The 20,737-nt window shown below is 36.5% G+C and overlaps 1 protein-coding gene across 2 annotated transcripts in view; it reads left to right on the forward strand.

The window, feature by feature from the left end:
* KCNIP1 (potassium voltage-gated channel interacting protein 1) overlaps positions 1–20,737 on the forward strand; it is a 350,654-nt gene that overhangs the window by 131,951 nt on the left and 197,966 nt on the right. The window lies entirely within an intron of this gene.

Raw genomic sequence — 20,737 nt, forward strand, 5'->3', positions numbered from 1 at the left:
TCGGTATTATTTTTCCAGACAGCTGGTTATTAAACATTTACCAACATGGCTCTGGTCTCAGAACTGCAGCTCCCTTTAGAGTTTGTCTCAAACACCATTTCCTTCATGAGCCCTTTCTTAATTCCTTTAAGTTATCATTACTCTTATAATATATAGACTGTTTACAAATCTGTGAGTGTGCTATTTGCCCTCAGTGAAATGTAAGCTCCTTAAAGGAAAAGTAAAGTCAATAAGCTTTAATTAAGGGTTATCTATATGTCAGGCATTATGCTAAGTCCTGGGGGAAAAGAGCAAGAAGAGAAAAAAAAAACCCAAAAACTACTATTTGCCCTCAAAGAGATTACAGTCTAATAAGGGAGAGAGCATGCAAACAACTATGTTCAAACAAAATATAGCCAGCATGAATTAAAAATAACCTAATAAGAATCCCCCATGTTGAGGATAGAAAAGGACTTTTTGCATTTTTACTTTTATCACTCAGCACCCAGCACAGTACCTGGCACATTGTAAATTCTTGTGCATTGATGGATTATCACTCTCTGAATCAATAGACAAAAAACCTGCATGATTCTATAAGGGCACCTTCCCAACAGGAAATATACCAGGCACAAGGAAGCTGAGGGAGGAGTGACAAATGGGCAACCGTATATATCATTTACTTCTCCTTGGAAGGAGAGAGCTGGGAGACAAAATGGGCCTCTTTTTATAGAGAAGCATTTTAAAACCAACTAATTGAAATACCTCTTCCCTGAGACTCATTTAACATCAAATAGAAAATCTATTCAAGTGCATATTCTTTATCTTTGTAAAAATATCTCCCCCTCCCCCCACTACAACCACCTCAGCTAATCATGTATTTTAGAAACTGGATAAATCTGGAAGACAAATGTATTCATGAGTGCATAAAGGGCATATGAATCACTGGCCCCAATTACTGCCTTCAATCTTCACAGGATACATTTCCTAAAGAGAATTTCTCTTGTCAAACATACAGGGGGGCAAGTGTCACTGATTATCTCAGACCAGCACCAACCTTATTATTCAGCAGCAGCCTTGTTTTCTTTCACAAGTTGTCTTCAATTTAATTTTCAGCTAACTTCCCATCTAGCAAAAAATAATAAGGAGAAAAGCTTTAGAATCAAATAGAATGCTTGCAAGATAAATGCCCTGAATCTGTTTTCAAATACTGTTTGAAAAACCCATAGATAGATGACAGAACAATCCGAATGTCCCACTAGCCCAAAGGAAATGTGTATTTGTGGGATAGTCATTCCAGATCAGGCTCTGGCCATTACCTCCTTCCTATCACTTGTTTAGCATTGTCTGAAATCAGTATAAATCAAAGTGAACAATTTCTCTATTTCTCACTCTTCAATCACCCATAATCAGATGATGTATTTTTGCAACACAATCTTCACTAAAGCAGAGTACATTCATCTGTTTCACTGTCTGAACCCAGCTGGGTGTCCTTCATGTGGGGGTTGAGGGTAAGCTACCTGTTTCTCTACTCCCCCACTGCTTCTGAAGCAGACCGGAAGAAGAAAGCATTGACATTGGCTCTGAAGCTTATTAGAATAAAGCAATAATTGGAGCAGAAAGAGAGCTACAGGTAGAAGGGAAAGAGGAATGTCATGGATGGGATGAAGGAGATAAAACAGGGTCCTGGAACCTCAGTGGTGGGTGATTCAGTGCAGATGGAGTGCTGAGAGGATCAGTCACTGTTGGTCTATGTCCTTTCCCCCAGGTGCCTTTTGAGAATGTAAGTCTGACTTCTCAAACTTGCCCCTATTTTATTGGCCTGATATTTCTACAAGGGATTTGTAAGACATCAAAGATGAATCTAATAGGAATGAATCTGATATTTATAACTCTGTGACCTTGAGAAAATCTCCCTTGAGCCTCAGGGATTTTAAAGATAAAGTTCCAAAAGACTTTGGTCAAAAAGTTACCCAAAGTTAGACAGTAAGTGTCAGAGTCTACCTTTCCAAACAATAAACATTATTCCCATTCATGTACTTTACAATTCAGTCAAATTGGTCTACTTTCTGTCATGTATGACCTTCCATCTCCTATTTCCATATGAAGTATTCAAAGTTTTCTTTGGATGAGTATCTTTCAAGTCCAATGTTCCATCAAATATTTCCTTTTATCAGATTAAATCAGACTATATACTAAGAAGGCAAAAGGTATTCACCTAAACAGAATAGCATGGTAAATGACAAGGAAAAAAACTCTTCCAATCAATATTCAGGAAAACAATCTCCTATGGATTCCCCTGCCACCAATGGAAGAGGGAACACTCATCCCTGGACAATTAATGCTACAATGACTGTCTCAGCTTCAGTAGCTTTCCACCTCCAAAGCTTCTGCTTGCTGCTTCCCCATAGAACTGCTAACGTTATCTGATGCTGGGATGTTTTCTCTACTGAGCTGCTATCTACTATTGAACTGCTGCTACTGCTAGGCTGCTCTCCTAAATGGCTACTACATCCTGCTTATCTACCATAATATGTACCTTTTCTGCTAAATTGTTGTCATCTGCTGCTTACCGTTAATTGCTGCTGCTAGGATGCTTCTTCCCTGAGATTCTGTCTTCCATTGGAGACACATGGAAAGGTTTCCAAACCTACTACTCTTCTGAGGAACTGCTACTTCTAAGCTACTTTTCCCCCATGGGGAGTATTTATCTCTCTTTTCTGTCAAACTTTTTAACCTTTTTTTGAGTCAGGTCTATAGCAAAGGTTCCTCAGATCAAGCCTGTCTTTTGGATAAGTTCTTTCCCTCTCAATGGTAACTCCCTAGACTTATTTGCTATTTGGTTTTGGGTGAGTAAGCTATTTTCAGCGCCCATCGTGTCCCTGGAAAGTACAACATATCTCTTGAGAATTACCCTACAACTTGGTAAGGAGATGAGGGAAAGGCAGAGAACTGGAAATCTTTGACCTGAATTCCTGAAGCTACAGCCAGTTCACCAGCTCACTGACCTCCTTATTCAAAATATATAAGGTTACAACTGTCAGGAGGACCTTAGAATGTACTATGAATATTGGTGCTGAATTGGCCAAGCTATATATAAAAAGTCCAAATAATAGAGATCGGTGCAGTTTAGGGGAGTCACAGAAGACATTTCTAGATGGGTTTTTTTTTTCCTTACCCAGGAGGATCTGGGTAAAGAAGAGCAACTACATACAGGTTTCCTAAAAAGTGCTTTACTCCAGCTCTTCAACAGGTAGAATTTAGATAGTCACAGGGAAAGGTCATCTCTCAGGATTCATACTTTATACCAAGGGGTTAACTTAAGTACTTCCTGAAAATGTAAGCTAGGGTGTCTTTGCACTCTAAGTAGGATGGCTTCTGGCCCTTAGCTAATGGACCACATGTAAGAAGTAGCAGGGGAATTGAGGAGACATCAAGAAGAATATGGCTTTATGAAAATAACATTTGGAACTAATTATGGGACCAGTGGATTAGAACAGCAGTCAGCTGCCAGCCATCCCCAGATACAGGCTTATTCATAGAGAAATGAAACAGTATGATTGAGAAGAAAAGATGCTTCACAAGCTGAAAACATGACTAGAATACTCATAGTGAAACTTTAATCTGGCATTTTATTCTTCTTAAAAATGAGATACCATCACTTTCTGAAAATGTCACCCTCTCCTTAAGGGCATCCTTTCTAATATTGTTTCAATCTGACTACTTCAGCTATTACTTTTTTTAATTCAACAGATCTTATTTTTTAATCATTATAATTAAAAGAAGAAAATGAAATTCAATTGGAATCCTGGCAGAGGCACTAACAATAGCTAGTTTAACTGGGTAAACAGCCAGTTATTGAAATGCTTTAAATTAGAATTAATCTACCTTTGATTCATTGGGTAGAGCATGTGTCAGACTATACTCAGATATTCTCTCCTCTATCACAGATTCTAGGATGGAGTGATCACTTCTCTCTGTTGTCCAGCATTTTTTACTGAGCAAGCAATTTCTCCCTACTAGTAAGAATCAGAACCAGAATAAAAGTTTACTTTGTTAGTTCCTCCAACTTTGAAGGAAGACACTATCACTAAAGCAAGTCAAGAAATTTTTGGTTGTTCTGTTTTGGGAAGAGAGAACTCCAGAAGACATACAGGTAATTGAAGTTCCATATCACTGCTATAGCATGTCTTTTTTCTAAGCTTGTGATTTGTTTCATAATTTCTTCATTAACTTCTTCTCTGTGTCTGGGTAATCTGCATTATGTTTTAATGACCAAAAATCACTTTTGTGTCTTCCTCTTTTGATCTTCACCCAAGGGTTGTCCATCATTTCTCTCTCCTTACCACAGCCACCACCTTTCCCCAATGCCCAGATTTTCTCATGTGAGTGGGCCTTCTTAATGTAAAATGTTAGGTTCCTATTCCATTTTACTTATTCTGTTTTTTTTTCAATAAAGTGTGCCCATCCACAGCCATACTTCAGTCTTAAGTTTCATTCCACCAATTTTCAATATAAGTTTGAATTTGTATTCTTGCATTAGGGCCTCTAGTTCTTGTAGAATAGATTTTAGACATTTGTATAGACATTTGAAGTTGTAGGTTGAACCACAATCTTCTATGAAATTCTGGGTGTCTCAGGTGCTACTTTTTATTATTCATGGTTAATCTCTAAAGACCTAAAAACTCTATTCCCTCCCCTATTCTTTTTTAATTAAAAAGTCCATTTGACTAGATTTGCAAGGCACTTGACAAATGCATTCTTACCAGCCATTCTGAGGTATGCTCCATTTCAAGCCAGGAATCTGTCAACATTTTATTGTAAGCTATGATCTAGAAATCTAAGTCCCCTTTTCAGATGCCATCTTCTTAGTCAGCTGTTCACTTCCCAAATTAATTTTTCTCTTTTGTGTTCTTTGCACTCAATGGACAAGAGTGAGGAAAACAAAACCTATGCCCTTATGGTCTTCAGTTTCTTGTTCAGGACTTCATAATCATTACAACACTTTTTAGGTACCTTCTGGAAGAGTCATTTGTGCCCATATGAATCACCAGAAGTGGGTAGTTGTCATCTGTTTGGATTCATTCTTGTGAAGGTCTTTAGTGTATCTTGGATATCTATCCTGTAAATAAGACCTTTATCAGAGAAATTTGCTAAGAAGATTTTCCCCAGTCAATTAATTCCTTTTTAATCTTAGTTTTATTAGATTTGTTTGTACAGAAACTTAATTTTGTTCAATGAAAATTACTCACTTTATTTTCTGCAACCTCTTTATCCCATTTAGTTATGAACTTTTTTCCTATCCATAGATTTGATGGGTAATTTTTTCCATGTTTCTCTAATTTGTTTATGATGTGACCTTTCCTATCTGGGTCATGTATCCATGTGGACTTATGTTTGTACCATCCAAAGGGTTCTTCTGTCTATTGAATAAGAGAATACTAGTTACATTTCCTTCTATATGTCATATAGTTTCCATTGATCCAATTTTTTGTATTTGTTTTTATATTTTTTTAACCAGCAACAAATTATTTTGAGAATTACTGCTTTGTAGTATAACTTGAGATCTGGCATTGCTGACCCTTCTTTGTTCCCCTTGTCCCATTAGTGAGTTCTCCCTAGGGCCCCTATTTTGTTAGGGATCCAGATTGAATTTTATCCCCTCCTACCCACTTCTCTTACATCAAGCCCATGCCTCTGTCACTGTCTCATCCTAGAACTTTTCTCAGTACTTGGGACTCTGGAACCACCAACCACCCCTTTGGGCTTCGTAATCTGGAACATCCCTCTGTAAACCCCACCCTTTCTCTTATGTTTAGAACTGCATACGTTTAACCTGTATCAGATTACTTGTTGTCTTAGGAAAGGGGGAGGGAGAAGGAGAGAAAGAAATATTTGGAACACAAAGTTTTGCTAAGGTGAATGTTGACAGCTAGCTATGAATGTATTTGGAAAAACAAAACTAATTTAAAAATTATACATTCAAAACTATTTATGGCAACTTTTTGTGGTAGGAAAAAAAACTGGAAGCTAAAGGGATACCCATGAACTGAAGAATGACTGAATAAATTATGGAGTATAAATGTGATGAAATACTATTGTGCTATAAGAAATGAGGAAACAGATGTTTTCAAAGAATCGTGGACAGACATATGAATTGATGTAGCATGAAAACTAAAACCAGAATAATTTATACTATAAAATCAGTATTATAAAAATTAACAAGTTTGAAGACTTTTATAATCTAATTAACAATGAAATGAACAGAACCAAGAGGCTAAATTATTATTCCTTTACAACACTGCAAAAAAACTATTATTAGAATATTTATATTATAATTAGAAAACTATTAAGAACTGTCATCAATACAATGACCATTCAAGATTTCAAAGAACAAATGATGATGCACATTCCTCACTTCCTTATAAAGAGGTGATGGACTTAGGATGCAGTATGAGATCTATTTATTTTTATTTGCAGCCAATGAAATTTTTGCTTCACAATGCATTTTTGTTATGATGAACTTTAAAAAAAATTTATTTGCAATAAGGAATAAAAGGTAAAGAAAATATATTTTTCTTCATTACAAATACAAAAATAGAGATAATGGAGGTATAGCAAAAGTGGAATGTTGCATACATTTTCAGAAGGGGTCATTTATTTATTTTGATTATTTGTTTTATTTTATTATATGAGGCCTCACAGATTGTTGGTTCACTATTAATGTTTGTAATGTAAACAATAAAACTTAAATATATATATATATACATATATATATGTATCCCCAAAATGAAAATGGACCTTTCTATTATTGTTTTCAAGTCACCTAGAATATTTGCAATGGTACTTCTTAAACTTGTGATTTTAGGTCAGTTAGGGACCTTAGAGATCTTCTAATTCAACTTACTTATTTTACAATTGAAGAAATTGAAACCTAGTGAGAAATGACTTGTCCAAGACCACTCGCTTCTGAGTGTAACCTTCCTGCCATAGTTTACTAATCTCATTTGGGAATTAGAAGGGTATAGTCTCAGCAGATGTTAGAGAAACAACTCAACTAGTTCGGACCATGTGGCTCACATTTGCCCCTAGATGAAATATTAGCTATTCATTCAAAATAATTCAAAATCTGTCTCTTACCTCTCTTTCCAGAAAAATTATTGATTATTCACTTTAGATCACTTTATCTTCTATTCAAAAAACTTGCTGTTTCCATATACAATAACCCATCTCCTACCTCCACATATTTAGATAGTTTGTGCCCAGTCTTTGGGGTGTATTCCTTCCTCACTTCCACTTCTTGAAATTGCTAACTCTCTTCAAAATTCATCTTGTGAGACAGCTAGGTAGTGCAGGGGATAGAGCACCAGCCCTGAAGTCAGAAAATCCTGAGTTCAAATCTGGCCTCAGACACTTCACATTTCCTAGCTGTGTGACCCTGGGCTAGTCACTTAGTCCCATCTACCTCAAAAAAAAAAAATCCATCTTGTGTTGTTTCTTAAAAATGCCTTTCCAGATTCTCCAACTGCTAGTGCCTCTGGAAATTATGCTATGTTCATTTCATATATATATATATATATATATATATATATATATATATATTATGTATAAAATATTTCCCACTCAGCTTCTTGAGAACAGGACTTACTTCTTTTTTATCCTTGTATCCTGAATTGTCTAGCACAGTATTTGGCACACAGTAATAAATGCTTGTAGAAATCAATCAGTCAATCCATTGAATGAAATGAAATACTTTTGAGGATGATGGTGATATGGGGAAATGGGCCTGGCCGATGAGGTCTTAGTTAAGTCCCCATGACACAGCCTCTTTTGGAGAAATATAGATGCCAGTCAAAGGGTTAATTTAAAAACAGTGGAATTATTCTCCTGGCCTTCCAAATGAGCAGCTGATCAACAGAGAAGTCATTCTAACACCTGCATGGCAAAGTCTACCTAAGCTGCAGGAAACTTTCCAAAGAGCTCATGCCCAGTGGGAGCAGCAGGACATATCCCCTGATAGTCCTTCTGTGGAAGAGACCTGGCACCAATGGCTCCCAGTGTGAGTGGTTGAATCACCCTATTCCAGGGAGAAGAGCCAACTGAGCATTACACTGGAGACAAATTAAATACTATAGGAGAACAATTGGTGCATGCAAGTAACTGCACAAGAAAGTCATTTCCAAGTAAGTTCTGGGAAAACATCTTTCTGTAGAATGAAGGTAATTTGCATTTGGCCAAAGGCTTTTCCATTTTGTGAGCAGATCTGCTTCCATGGGCCAGTGAATCACTGTACCCCTCAATAGTTACTGATGCCCACCATGCTATCTGATATGTCAATGCTAGCCATGATTTGGATTCAAATGATTTTCCACTTAGCAGTCTGGCTAAGCCTCTTGGCTGCATGCTTTAAAGATTTTCTTAGCCAGCCCGTTTTGAGAATCAAGAGAGTGGAATAGCAATAGAAGAAGCACATGGGAAGGTTAAAATAGGGGGTGTTATTGTCCAAGCCCTATCCCAGATGACCTGACCAGCATTCTGATTCTAGTCCTTTTCTATCTCCTTCTCCAAATGTCACAATATCATCCAAATCCCATTCTCTGCAAAAATGAAATGAGGAATAAAGTTCATTACTTTTTACCCCTGAAAACAGCCAATTTGTCTAGATAAAAACTCATACTTCCATCATGAAACTTCATCAAATCTGGAATTTTTTGGAAGCCCTGGCAAATACAGGAGAGAAATTAAGTACATTTAAAGGGGGCAAGATAAGAAATTAGGCTGACTGGTGAATCTCTTGAATTATTTTTTTAATTTAATTTAACTTTTTAATTTATGAAATAAAACAAGCATTTTCATAACAAAGTAGGGAAAAAATGAAACTTCAGTCCATTATGTACAACTTGCTATTTCTTTTAAATATATAATAAAACTGTCATGTAATTTTTTTTTCTTCCCTCTTCCCCCTACCCCTGTCTTAGTGATGGCTACCATTAGACACAAATATGTAATATACACATACATATACATATACATATATGTGTGTGTATTTCATATATATACATATATATACATTCTAAACATGTTTATATTTACCAGTTTTTTCCTCTGGATATAGAAACCATCTTCCTTCATAAGTCCTTTGTAATTGTCTTGAATTATGGCACATTGGAAGGGTGGTGGCTCTCTATTCCCAGAGGACTTAATTTTAAATTCTACCTTGGAATTATGTGTGCCCCTTGACAAGTGCCTTAACTTCCCTGGGTCACAGTTTCCTTGACTCTTAAACAAGGCAGCTGGACTAAGTGGCTTTTGTATTCTGTCCTACCTATAGAGCTCTAATTTGTAGGGGAGATCTCAAGTGTAGATAGAACTACTTGTTGAGGAGGCTGTCATTTTGTGCAAAAAGCAAAGAAACCCATTTATTCAAATAGTAGCAAAACAGAAAGCCTAGAAGGTATATATAGGAGAATATATATGAGACAATACAGAGTGAAGGAACTCTCTTGCTGAGAATGAGGTAACTCAGCTTAACGGCGAATGCTAGATCTCATACAATCCCTAAAGTCTCTCCCAGGTTTTCCTTCAGCAACCTGAAGTGGGATTCGGCTCTTCCATCTTCCCAATTGAAGCTGGAAATCAGTCCCCTAAGTAACCCAAAGCTCAAAGAAGATCTGAAACTTGAGGTATCTCAAAATGGGCTGAAGAAGTCAGGAGCTTCTTGTCAACTTTAGCCCACTCTCATCCAGAACAAGGAAATCATCCAATTCCCAGTGAGGAGATCCCCATGCCAATGGATTTTGGGACAAGGATTACAATCCTATGAAGCTTTTTCAGTCGATCTAATGATGTTGCACAGAGATAATTTCATTGGGGAGATCTTCATTCCAAGAGCTCTGCCAAAGTTGGAATTTTTATTATATACTAATATTATAAAATTAGTCTTTTGCCCCAAAGAAGTCATTGAAAAGAATGATTTGAGAGAGGGGGGAATATACATATACATACATACATACACACATTTTTATCCATATTATCTATAGGGAATAACAAACTTCCCATTTTAGGAAGAAATACTAATCAGAGCTCTGAAGTATATTTGATTAACCTTCCCTTTTGATTTATTATTTCCCATTCTTAATTTTCTGTTCAGGAGACTTATTCTGTATTACAGAGGAAAATGTGACTTCCATAGTGCTTTGCTTCAGAAACAAGGCAAAATCTTTTTCTCATATTTGCATGACCCTACACAAAATGAAAAATCAACTCCATATTTGAAAAATTCTTGTATCCTTGCCTTGAGCCAATTGTATCGACCCATCTGTCTATGTGGAGGACCAAGAGCAAGATCCTTATAGAAACAATCTATTTCTGAAGGAGACCACAGATAGGGCATTTATTCAGAGAGAGGGACCTGATAAAAGGTAATACATACCTTTGTTCCGCTGTCCCCCCTCCTTAACCATCTCATATTATACTACTTAATAGATAGTTCTATTTATTAATGTATTCACTCTATTTTTACATGTACTTGTCCTCTCCCATTAGAATGCTATTTAATTTGCAGGCAGGAATTAATTCATTTTTAATAGCTGTATCCCTATTACCTTACACAGTATTTGGCACTTCTTGTTGTTCAATCTGGTCTGACTCTTTGTCTTAAAAGTCAGGTGATTTTGAGGAGGGAAAGTCGACTTTTCTAAAATCAGATAATTTACAAGCAGCTGAAATTTAGCTTCACAAAATGGTGATTAAGGTAAAATGGAGTAACTAATGCTTTTTTTTTTTTTAATGTAACACCAGCCTCTATTTGCAAACTTCCATTAATGGAAGACTCACTATCTTTCGTGCAGTCCAGACATTACTTATTGGAAATAACTCTTAAAAAATCACAGAGTGAAGGTTAAAAGATGGAAAGGACACTAAATATCATCAAGTCTATCAGTTCTTAAAATATGATCCAGGGATATCCTTTCAGAGGGTACTAGTTAAAACTATTTTCATGATAATACTATTTTAATTTCTAATACAGAAAATATTTATAGATATAACCCACATAAAGGCTCTTTGGGATTCTCAGTAATTTTTAAGAGTATAAAGGAGTCTTGAGACCAGAAAATTTGAGAACTGCTGATATCAGTCCCCTCAACTTACAGATAAGTAGGCTAGAGATAAATTAAATTGCATGTCTTCCCTAGAAAGCCATGTACCTCTTCAGACCCAGAGGAATAGAAAAACTGTTCTTCTCTGCTAGGGGACTTTCTTTAGATCCATAAGAATTCCAATGAAAATTCTCAGATGGAACATTTCTAGCGGACCACATTATTTTCTCCTCCTTACTTCCCTTTTTTCTTCCTTTGTTCCCTTCCTTCTCCCATCTCTTCATTCCTTTCTTCCTCCCTTCCTTCTGTCTTTCCTTCCTTCTTTCCTTCCCTCTCTCCTTTCTTTCCTTTCTCTTTATCCATCCTACATTTATTTAGTAAATAATTCTCAAATACATTGTTGAATTTACAACAGGATTAAATATATTTGTTGAATATTTTCTGCATGTTCTCCATTCTACTAGATTATTTAACAAGTGGGAAATAAGAGAAATACAAACATGATTCCTGCTGTCAAGAAATTTGAAGTCTCAATGTAGAGATAACACTAACTAAAAAAATTAAAATTAAGAAACAATGGAAGATGAGAATAATCAGTGTGGAAGGGTTTGTGGAAAGATAGACACACTAGCACATTGTTTGAATTGTAAAGCAGTACAACCGTTTTAGAAGCCATGTGGAATTATGCAAATAAAGTAATTAAGTAAATAACAAAGATTATACCTTTAGTCTTTTGCCCCACAGAAGTCATTGGTAAGAATGATTTGGGGGAAAACAAGTATACATACACACATACACATACACACACATACATACACATCAGCACTTTTTATGATAACAAAGAATTTGAAACAAAGTAGATGTCCATTGATTGGAGAGTGGCTAATAAACAAGAATGTAATAAAATATTGTACTGTAAGGTAGGATGAAGAGAACAATATTCACAGTGACTCCAATAATATAACAAAATTATGAAAAGTAAAGTTTGCAAAATCATAAGGAATAAGCATGACTGCAAAGAACACAGATAAGAAGATACCTTTACACATTCTTTTGTAGAAAAGGGAGGTACCTGGGTATGGAACATCCTGCATATTTCTTAATTTTTTTGATGTATTGTTCAATTTTGCTCATTTTCCCTCATTCTTATTTGAAAATGTTATTTTTTGTGGTATAGATCTCTAGTTGAGGGGAGAGCAAGAGATTATGGGAAAAATTTTAGTGATGTATAAAAACAGATATCAATAAAAATGTTTTGAAAGAAGGCTATATAGGTTAAATGCCAAAGGAAATTTGGCTTGCAGAGGATTTCAGAGATCAGAAGAACATTTGAATATAATGCAGCCAACTAGTTTTCATCTCAGTAGACTATGAAAGAGTCTTAAGGACAACAAATAGCCAGTAGTCTGTATTATTGGCAGAATTCACTACTATTTAAATAATTACTGGCTTAAGTCATATTACTCTTCTACATAGACTCTGTGTTCTAACCAACTCAACATTCCTTCTGCTACCTTTGACTTGGCACCTGCTCAGACTATTTCCTCAATTCTTCTCTTAGATTCATTTGTTTCTTTCCTGCTCCCTCTAGTTGTTAGTGTCCCACACTAGTGTCGCATCTCCTCAAATTATCTTGAACTTAAATTGCCTGTATAGATGTTTCCCCAACTCAATACCCTGGAGGGTAGGAGCTGTTATTTTATTTTTTTCTTTAGGTATCTAGTGCTTTGCATAGAATGTGTATACTAAATATTTGTTGATTAAATGAATAAATGGCTCCTCTTGCCCATGGGATGCCCTTCAGGACCTGGCCTGGGTTTTCCTGGATCCTTACTTATTTCACAGCTCCTTGTGATAAGTATTCAGCAAGATTCTCACCTCAACCCTTTTCTCTCTCATTCTCTCCTTTGATGATTTCTATAGCAGACTTGGCTTTTACTATGGCATCAACACAGGTTTAACACCTCAAACCTTGCTTCAATCCAAGCTAAGTAGATTTAGCTCTCTAACTACCTGTAAGTAATCTCTACTATTCCACTAGCACCTTAAACTGAACATATTCAAAACCTATGTTCTAACCACCATTCACTAAATCTTCCATGGTTCAAGCTATATGTTCTCATCCTCAGTTCTCATATCAAATGTCAAATTAAAATCTACAGAACCCCTCCCTTTTTTATATTCCCAATGCAATCATCCTTGTCCCAGCACTCATTGGTTTTCACCTAGAGAAAGATATGCCCCTCTTCTGCTCAAAATCCTTAATGGATCCCTCTTGCTTACTGAGTAAAGCTTAGACAACTTAGGTTGACATTTAATGCACTCCAGAATCTTATCTTTTTTTCTTCCCACCACATAGGTTACATTTCAGCCAAATCAAACCATTTATCAATAGTTTGACATATATGTATAAATGCAGTGTGTTATTACATTTCTGTCCTTCCAGAATAACAAATAAACTCCTCCACTTATCTTTTAAAACCCCACATAAGACAGTCCTATCCTATCATTCCAGTCTTATTTGTCATTATCTTATTTTTCTTCCTCCTTTATTCAACTTCCTGATCCCATGGCTGAATTATTTACTAAGCTGACCTACTGACATTAGTAATGTCTTTGACCTAAGGAAATAAGGAATAAAATAAACTCAGTTCTGAATTCCTCATGTTGATCAATACAGCATGTCTACCCAAGGAGAAGGAAATTAAAGTGATGGAGTTGTGGTTGTCAAGCACTACAGCTTATCTGAATTTCTTAAGTATGGTACTGCCTAGCATGGTGCTTAATAGCATGATCTATACACAGTATGCACTTAATAAATGGAATGAATGGATGAATGAATAGCCTTTGTGGGCTAAGAGACTTTGCATCTGGGGCATTAACCATAATCTGTGTCCTGGGCCAAACTGTGTGGCAGTATCACAGGAGAGCCATCTCCTCTTGGAATTTGTTTGGTAAATTATTGCTGCCAAAATAAATCTAAAACAAAGCAGAAATTATGATGATAAAAGCCTAGATTTTATTATATTTAATCACAGATTCTAGAGGTAGGAACATAACTCTTAACCAAGAATAGGATTCTAACAAGGCTTTTTATAGACAAAATTATATCAGGGATACAAAGAAATGAATTCTTTTACATATTGAAATCTTGTATACTGTTTTTATGAGCAGCTAGGTGGTGCAATAGAGTATGGGACCTAAATAGTCCCAAATAAAATTAATTTTCCTGAGTTCAAATCTGGCCTCAGATACTTCCTAGCTGTGTGGTCCTGGGAAAGTCACTTAACCTTATTTGCTCAGTTTCCTCATCTGTAAAATAAGCTAGAGAAGGAAATGGCAAACAACTCCAATATATTTGCCAAGAAAATAAGCACTTCACCACCATTCTTTTAAACTATCAAAGTTTTTTTTTTTTAAAGACATAATCTCATGCTTCTTCCAGCATCATAAAAGCTGAACAAAGTTAAACACCATCATACTCTCATACGTTTCTTCAGGAAACAAACCTAGTTAAACAGACTCTAGGGTAAATTAAGTCAAGTTGCAGATTAATCTAAATTTGGATGGTTCATTCACAATGGGTTGATTGAAAGGACCTGATTGAGATGATGTGCCTAATGAGAGGATCCAAATCAGTTCCAATTGATCAGTGACCAGCTACACCCAGAGAAAGAACCCTGGGAAATGAGTGGAACCCTAAATGCATTTACACTCTTTCTATTATTGTTTGCTTGCATTTTTGTTTTTCTTCCCAAGTTATTTTTACCTTCTTTCTAAATCCGATTTTTCTTGTGCAACAAGATAACTGTATAAATATGTATATATATTGTATTTAAGATATACTTTAACATGTTTAACATGTATGGGACTACCTGCCATCTAGGGGAGGGGGTGGAGGGAAGGAAGGGAAAAGTTGGAACGGAAGTTTTTTGCAAGGATCAATGTTGAAAATTTACCCATGCATATGTTTTGTAAATAAAAAGCTATAATAATAATAAAAAAAGAAAAATAGGAGAAAAAAAAGATGATGTGCCTACAGAATCAGGGTCAGGAGAATTCTTTCACAAATAACTAAATTATTTTGGGAAGCTCAAACTTACTTTTGGCTTTTTATTTCAAGAATGTCAAATTCTTTCCTTAATTCTATCATTCCATAAGTCAGCCTTTAGCCAAGTGAGGTTAATAGTAACAGGAAAATGTCCATGAAATATGCATGGAAAATGACTTAATATAATGTAATAAAAAGTAAATGAAAAATTCCCATCATAGTAGAGTGGTAGTGGGGGGAGTGGGGGAAGGGTGGCAGACATTGCCCTATGGGGGAAAATAAAGAGCCTGGGATGTTAGCCCTGGTTTGTAAGTCTCCCTGGGAATTGGAGGTTGCTCCTCACTTTAGGGAAGATTCTAGGGTATTGGCTTTAGGGTCTCAGCCCACTCACCCAGTTCATCTAAGACTGATGTCAGAGTGTCCAAACTCACCAAAACCCTTAAAGCAATTCCAGTTGTTTATGATCTCTCCAGACTTTAAATTACTTTGAATATAATTTGTAGCAGCTTGTATATACAGTATACACATTATATACCCCTAGTAAACCAAAAACTTCTTGGGAGGCAGAATAGTATAGTGGAGAGAGTGATGGGTTTGGAGTTGGACGGCCTGAGTTCAAATCCCAGCTCAGCCACTTACTACCTGTGAGGCTCCAAGCAAGTCGCTTAACCTCTCTGACTCCTAACTTTTGGGTGTTTTTCTTTTAAATCTAAAAACTTAAGGATAGTACAAGGACAACCTATATCAGATTGCTTGCTGTCTTGGGGAGGGGGAAGGGAAGGAAAAAATGGAGAAAAATTAGAAAGAGAAAAAAATTTGGACCACAATGTCTTACAAAAATGAAGGTTGCTAACTATCTTATGTTGAAAACTATCTTTATGTGTAATTGGGGAAAAAATAAAATGCTACTAAGTGGAAAAAAAACAATAAAATTAAGGACAGAGGTTAGAGTAAATGATCTGCCAGTTCCTCTTCAATTCTGAATTCTACCTACTTGGGAATATGCATTTCATTTTTTGTTTTGTTTTGTTTTGTTTTTTATCTCAAGGCACTAGAAAAATACCTTGCACGTGGTAGGAGTTTGGTTTTGTTGAAATGAATTGAATATATTATGAAAGAATATTTTAAAAGGAAGGGATGTTCCCTTTCATCTACTCAAAATTCATTTTTCAGAGTAGGAAAATGAGACTTCCAGGGAAGGAAAGAGATTTTTCCAGAGTTATAGAGAAATTCTTACTGGAATTAAGATTGAACTGATCTGGGTTCAATCAGATGCTGACTTTTATATATTTAACTGGTAGAAGAAGGAGGGAGCTTACAGGTCATCTCTTAACCAACCTTTTACAAAAAAGGAAATAGGCCTGGAGTGGTTAGCGGAGAAAAACTAGTCTTATTGAAAATTGACATCATATGATTCAGACCAGTTCCAATAATCTTGTGACGAAGAGAGCCATCTATACCCAGAGAGAGGACTATAGGAATTGAGTGTGGATCACAACATAGCATTTTCATTCTTTCTGTTGTTGTTTGCTTGCATTTTGTTTTCTTTCTCAGTTTTTTTTTTTCCTTCTTGATAGGATTTTTCTTGTGCAGCAAAATAACTGTATAAATGTTACACATATATTGGATTTAACATGTATTGGATTACCTGCCATCTCGGGGTTGGGGGAAGGAAGGGAAAATTTAGAACACAAAGTTTTGCAAGGGTCAATGTTGAAAAATTACCCATGTATATGTTTTGAAAATAAAAAGCTTTAGTTAAAAAAAAAAAAAGAAAAAAGGAAGAAAATTGACATCATGGGATATGCTCAAAGCTCATTCAGGAGTCCCCAGAAGTTGGTAGATCTCAGGGCTCAGATGAGCAGCCAGGTAGATATGAGGAAGAGGATCTATTCTCAGAAGTACACCAACCAAAGTCCTTCCAAGGTAGGATATGATTCCCAGTAGCAGTTTTCTAGAGGAGAGCACCAGCCTCAGTCTACCCCAGTCTGCAGGAAGGAAGGATAGTATTGTTTATGAAGCATCTACGGGCCACCTATTCTCCTGCCAGATGTCCTGGACCTCTACTATTAGCCCAAAGGAACATAGTCTCTGGCAGTAACTGAAAGGCCTTATTTTCCTCACCACTCCTTAGTGGTGTCTGAGCTCAGGGGCCCCCAACCTTTAACTCATCCCCATCCCCTCCTCATCTCAGCTGGAAACCCAACCAAGATGCTTCTCACTTTGTTCCTTCATATTACACACTAGTTCCTTCCCACCATCAGGTTCCCCATAAGTACAAAAAATCAGCCACAGTAAATGTCTACATTTCAGCCTCTCTAATTGCCTGCTCTGCAGCAAATTCTCCACCCTGGGTCAGAGCCCAATAACCTGCCCTGTTTTCACCTCTAGCAGCCAGCTCTACTACAGTATCCAAACTGGGCTGGAACTGGTTTAAGTGACTCCATTACATTTTTAAACCCCCCAGGGAACATCAGAAAATCTCAGACATCCAGAGAGTTGCACGCTCTCAAAGCACCAGGAGGCTTCCCAACAAAAATAACAAGTGATCAACAGGCCCAACTCCACGTGGCCCTGAGAAGCAAAACTGTTGGAAATTAAATACAATTAGCTTAACTATGCTGCCAAAATATAAAAGCCACTTGCTCTCTCTCCCTGCACCCTTTCTCTGTGCTAATGGGGGCGACCTGTGGCTAAGGAGATGAGGATAATGGATTCTCTAGCATGAATAACACATCGCAGAAACCTCAATCCAATGCATTAGGAATGAGTGACAGAGAGCAAACAAATCCCTTTGCTTAGTTTTAAATGCTCAGTCATTCTTTGCAGGGTTGATACCAAGAACGATAAAGGTCATGGAAGCTTTCTTTTGAATGCCGTTGGCATTTTCTTATTAAAGTTGATGGAATAAAAGATTTAATGCAGTAGACTCTCTCACATAACAATGACACAGTAAAAGGATTATTGCTCCTCCTATAGGCTAAGCAGGTTATACAGACAGGGTGTCCCAAAGTCCTCAGTGTACTTCAGAACTATGTTAAAACTTTTGAGGACTTCTTATATTAAGCATTTAGCATATGTGATAGCCATCATTATAACAGCAGATTACATTTATATAATGCACAATTTTATACAATGCTTCATCACCAACAACTTTTCCTCCATCTTGTCATCTGATCATTATAACAACTTTATACAAATAATTTAATGCCCTCCCTCACCTCATCCATTTTACAGATAAGAAAACTGAGATTGATCAAGGTGAAATAATATGACCATGGTCACATAATTAATAAATACAAAAAGGTAGAACTCAAACATGATTTGATTCACAGTAAATTGGAACCTGTGCTAAACTAGATTAGGACTGCATAATAGAAAATAACAGTAGTTTCAAATCAAGAAAAGTTAAGGAATAATCTTGCTATTCGGTCCTACCTTCCTGACCCCATTTGGGGATTTTCTTGGCAAAGATACAAGAGTGGTTTCAGCTCATTTTACAGATGAAAAAATTGAGGCAAGCAGGGCTAAGTGATTTGCCCAGAGTCACACAGCTAGAAAGTGTCAGAAGCTGGATTTCAGATCAGGAAGATCAGTCATTTTGACTCAAGGCTTGGTACTATATCCACTGCAACAGCCCTTGGTACTCAGCCGTTAATGGAGTGTTCCTTGGTTTCCAAAGAGCATTTGCTCTTTGTCAAGATTTTTGGTCACAGAGCTAACATAAGGAAACAAACAGAAACACAAGGGGGCTTGATAAATGGACTTTTGTTCTAGAATGTTGACTTTTAATGGGGATATGTTACATGTAAAAGGTAGCCCAAGACTACTGATCCTAAACCTCCTCTGCCAGCCTGAATCTCTCTCCCTCATTTAATGGCATTGGCAGGACCCCATCATCATGATATGAGCCATTCTAGGTTTAATCTCTCTGATCCTCCCTCCCCTCAAAGGGGCTCTGGTAAGAAATTCTGGGGAACGACTCACTTTCTCTCCCGTTACAATCAAACAATTTAATGCTGCAACCAACCCCCATCCTTTTCCAAACCGTTTCTCCCACAGGTGAAAGAATTCCTAGATATGGCTTTAGAAATAAGGATGAATGCACCACCAGATTCTAGTTCTCAATTTAATAAATAATCTTTAATTAGCTTAGAAGAAAAACCACTCTTTCCTTCTGAATCTTAGTATAAAGACAGGTGATGTATTGAATTGTCTGAACCCCACACTAAATGCCATAACGATGACAAGTCCTAATGCATGTGCCTAGAAACAGAAACGATTGGGGACATGTCCCTCGGGGAATCTCTTTACATTTCTCTATGTAACAGAACACATGGAGTACATTTGGCTGACAGGTCCTTTGTAATCCATCCGAATTGCCTTGATCCTCCCTAAACATAACAGTTGGGAAAGAAACAGTGGTTGACATTCATGGGGAAGGTTGGCAGCATTCCACTTTGAACACTCACTAGAAGAAAATGAACATAGAATATCTGTTTTGACATGGACAACTAATTCATCTTATTCTTCACTATCTCCCTCCATTCACACCCCTCCTTCAGCTTCCTAACAACGGAATAAAACAACCCTTAAAATGGTATCTCAGCTCCAAGTGACGCAACATATTTGGTGTGATGAGAGAAGCTGTATGATAATACCTCAATTAAGTGGAACATAAATAAGGACATATCAATTAGCCAGAATTTCCTTCTCCTCTGTTTTTTTTTTCTCCATAGTACCCTGCTCTTAGGACAAATACAGTTGGTAGATGTAGCTTGAGTCCCCTAGAGAGATCATAGAACTATGTATGTCTTTATGCACTTTTATTTTTGGCTTTATTTAGTGCCAACAAAATGGGCAGCCTGAATAATGGCTTTGCCAATGAATTTGGATGCTATAATGATTAATAAAAGACAATTCATTTTAAAACACCTCTAAATGTATTCTGTCATTTGATCTTTTCACAATTACTAAGTACTAAAAATATAATACTATTATATATTGTAATCATATCAACTAAACTGTGAAACCTTTGTCTTATCTATCCCTTTCTCTACACACATGACCTTGACCTTTGGTTAGTCCTGCTCCTTCCTCTGCTTCCACTAGAATCATCCCTTCTACATCACAACTTTCTCCATGGGTTTCAGTATACCAAAGATCAGCATAATAAATCAAATGGAATTTGGGAGGAGGTTCTTTTTTTAAGTCACAGACAGCATATGACACCCAGCAAGCAACATTTAAAAAGTTTAGGAACTCAGAATTATATAAAATATATGTATAGTATTGTATAATAGCAATCCAATAATAATATTGATACTATAATAATAAGGTACTATAAACACCCCATACAAGAAAAAGAAAAAATTCAGATTCTTCTCTGATATTAAGGGTCAAAAAAATTTACAGATTTTCCATATGGAAGGGGGCACCTTGCTCTTAATCCCCATGATGTGAAAGGAATAACTATATTGAAATAGTCTTTCAGAGTTTTCCCCTCTCCCATCCTTGCTATAAACAGCTGTTAAATTATATTCCATTCACTCCATTGATTCCTTATAAATGTGGGTATTCCTACTTTAATGCAGATTGCAGCTTATCCCCA

This window comes from Sarcophilus harrisii, chromosome 2 (assembly GCF_902635505.1).
Source record: "Sarcophilus harrisii chromosome 2, mSarHar1.11, whole genome shotgun sequence".
Lineage (NCBI taxonomy): Eukaryota > Metazoa > Chordata > Mammalia > Dasyuromorphia > Dasyuridae > Sarcophilus > Sarcophilus harrisii.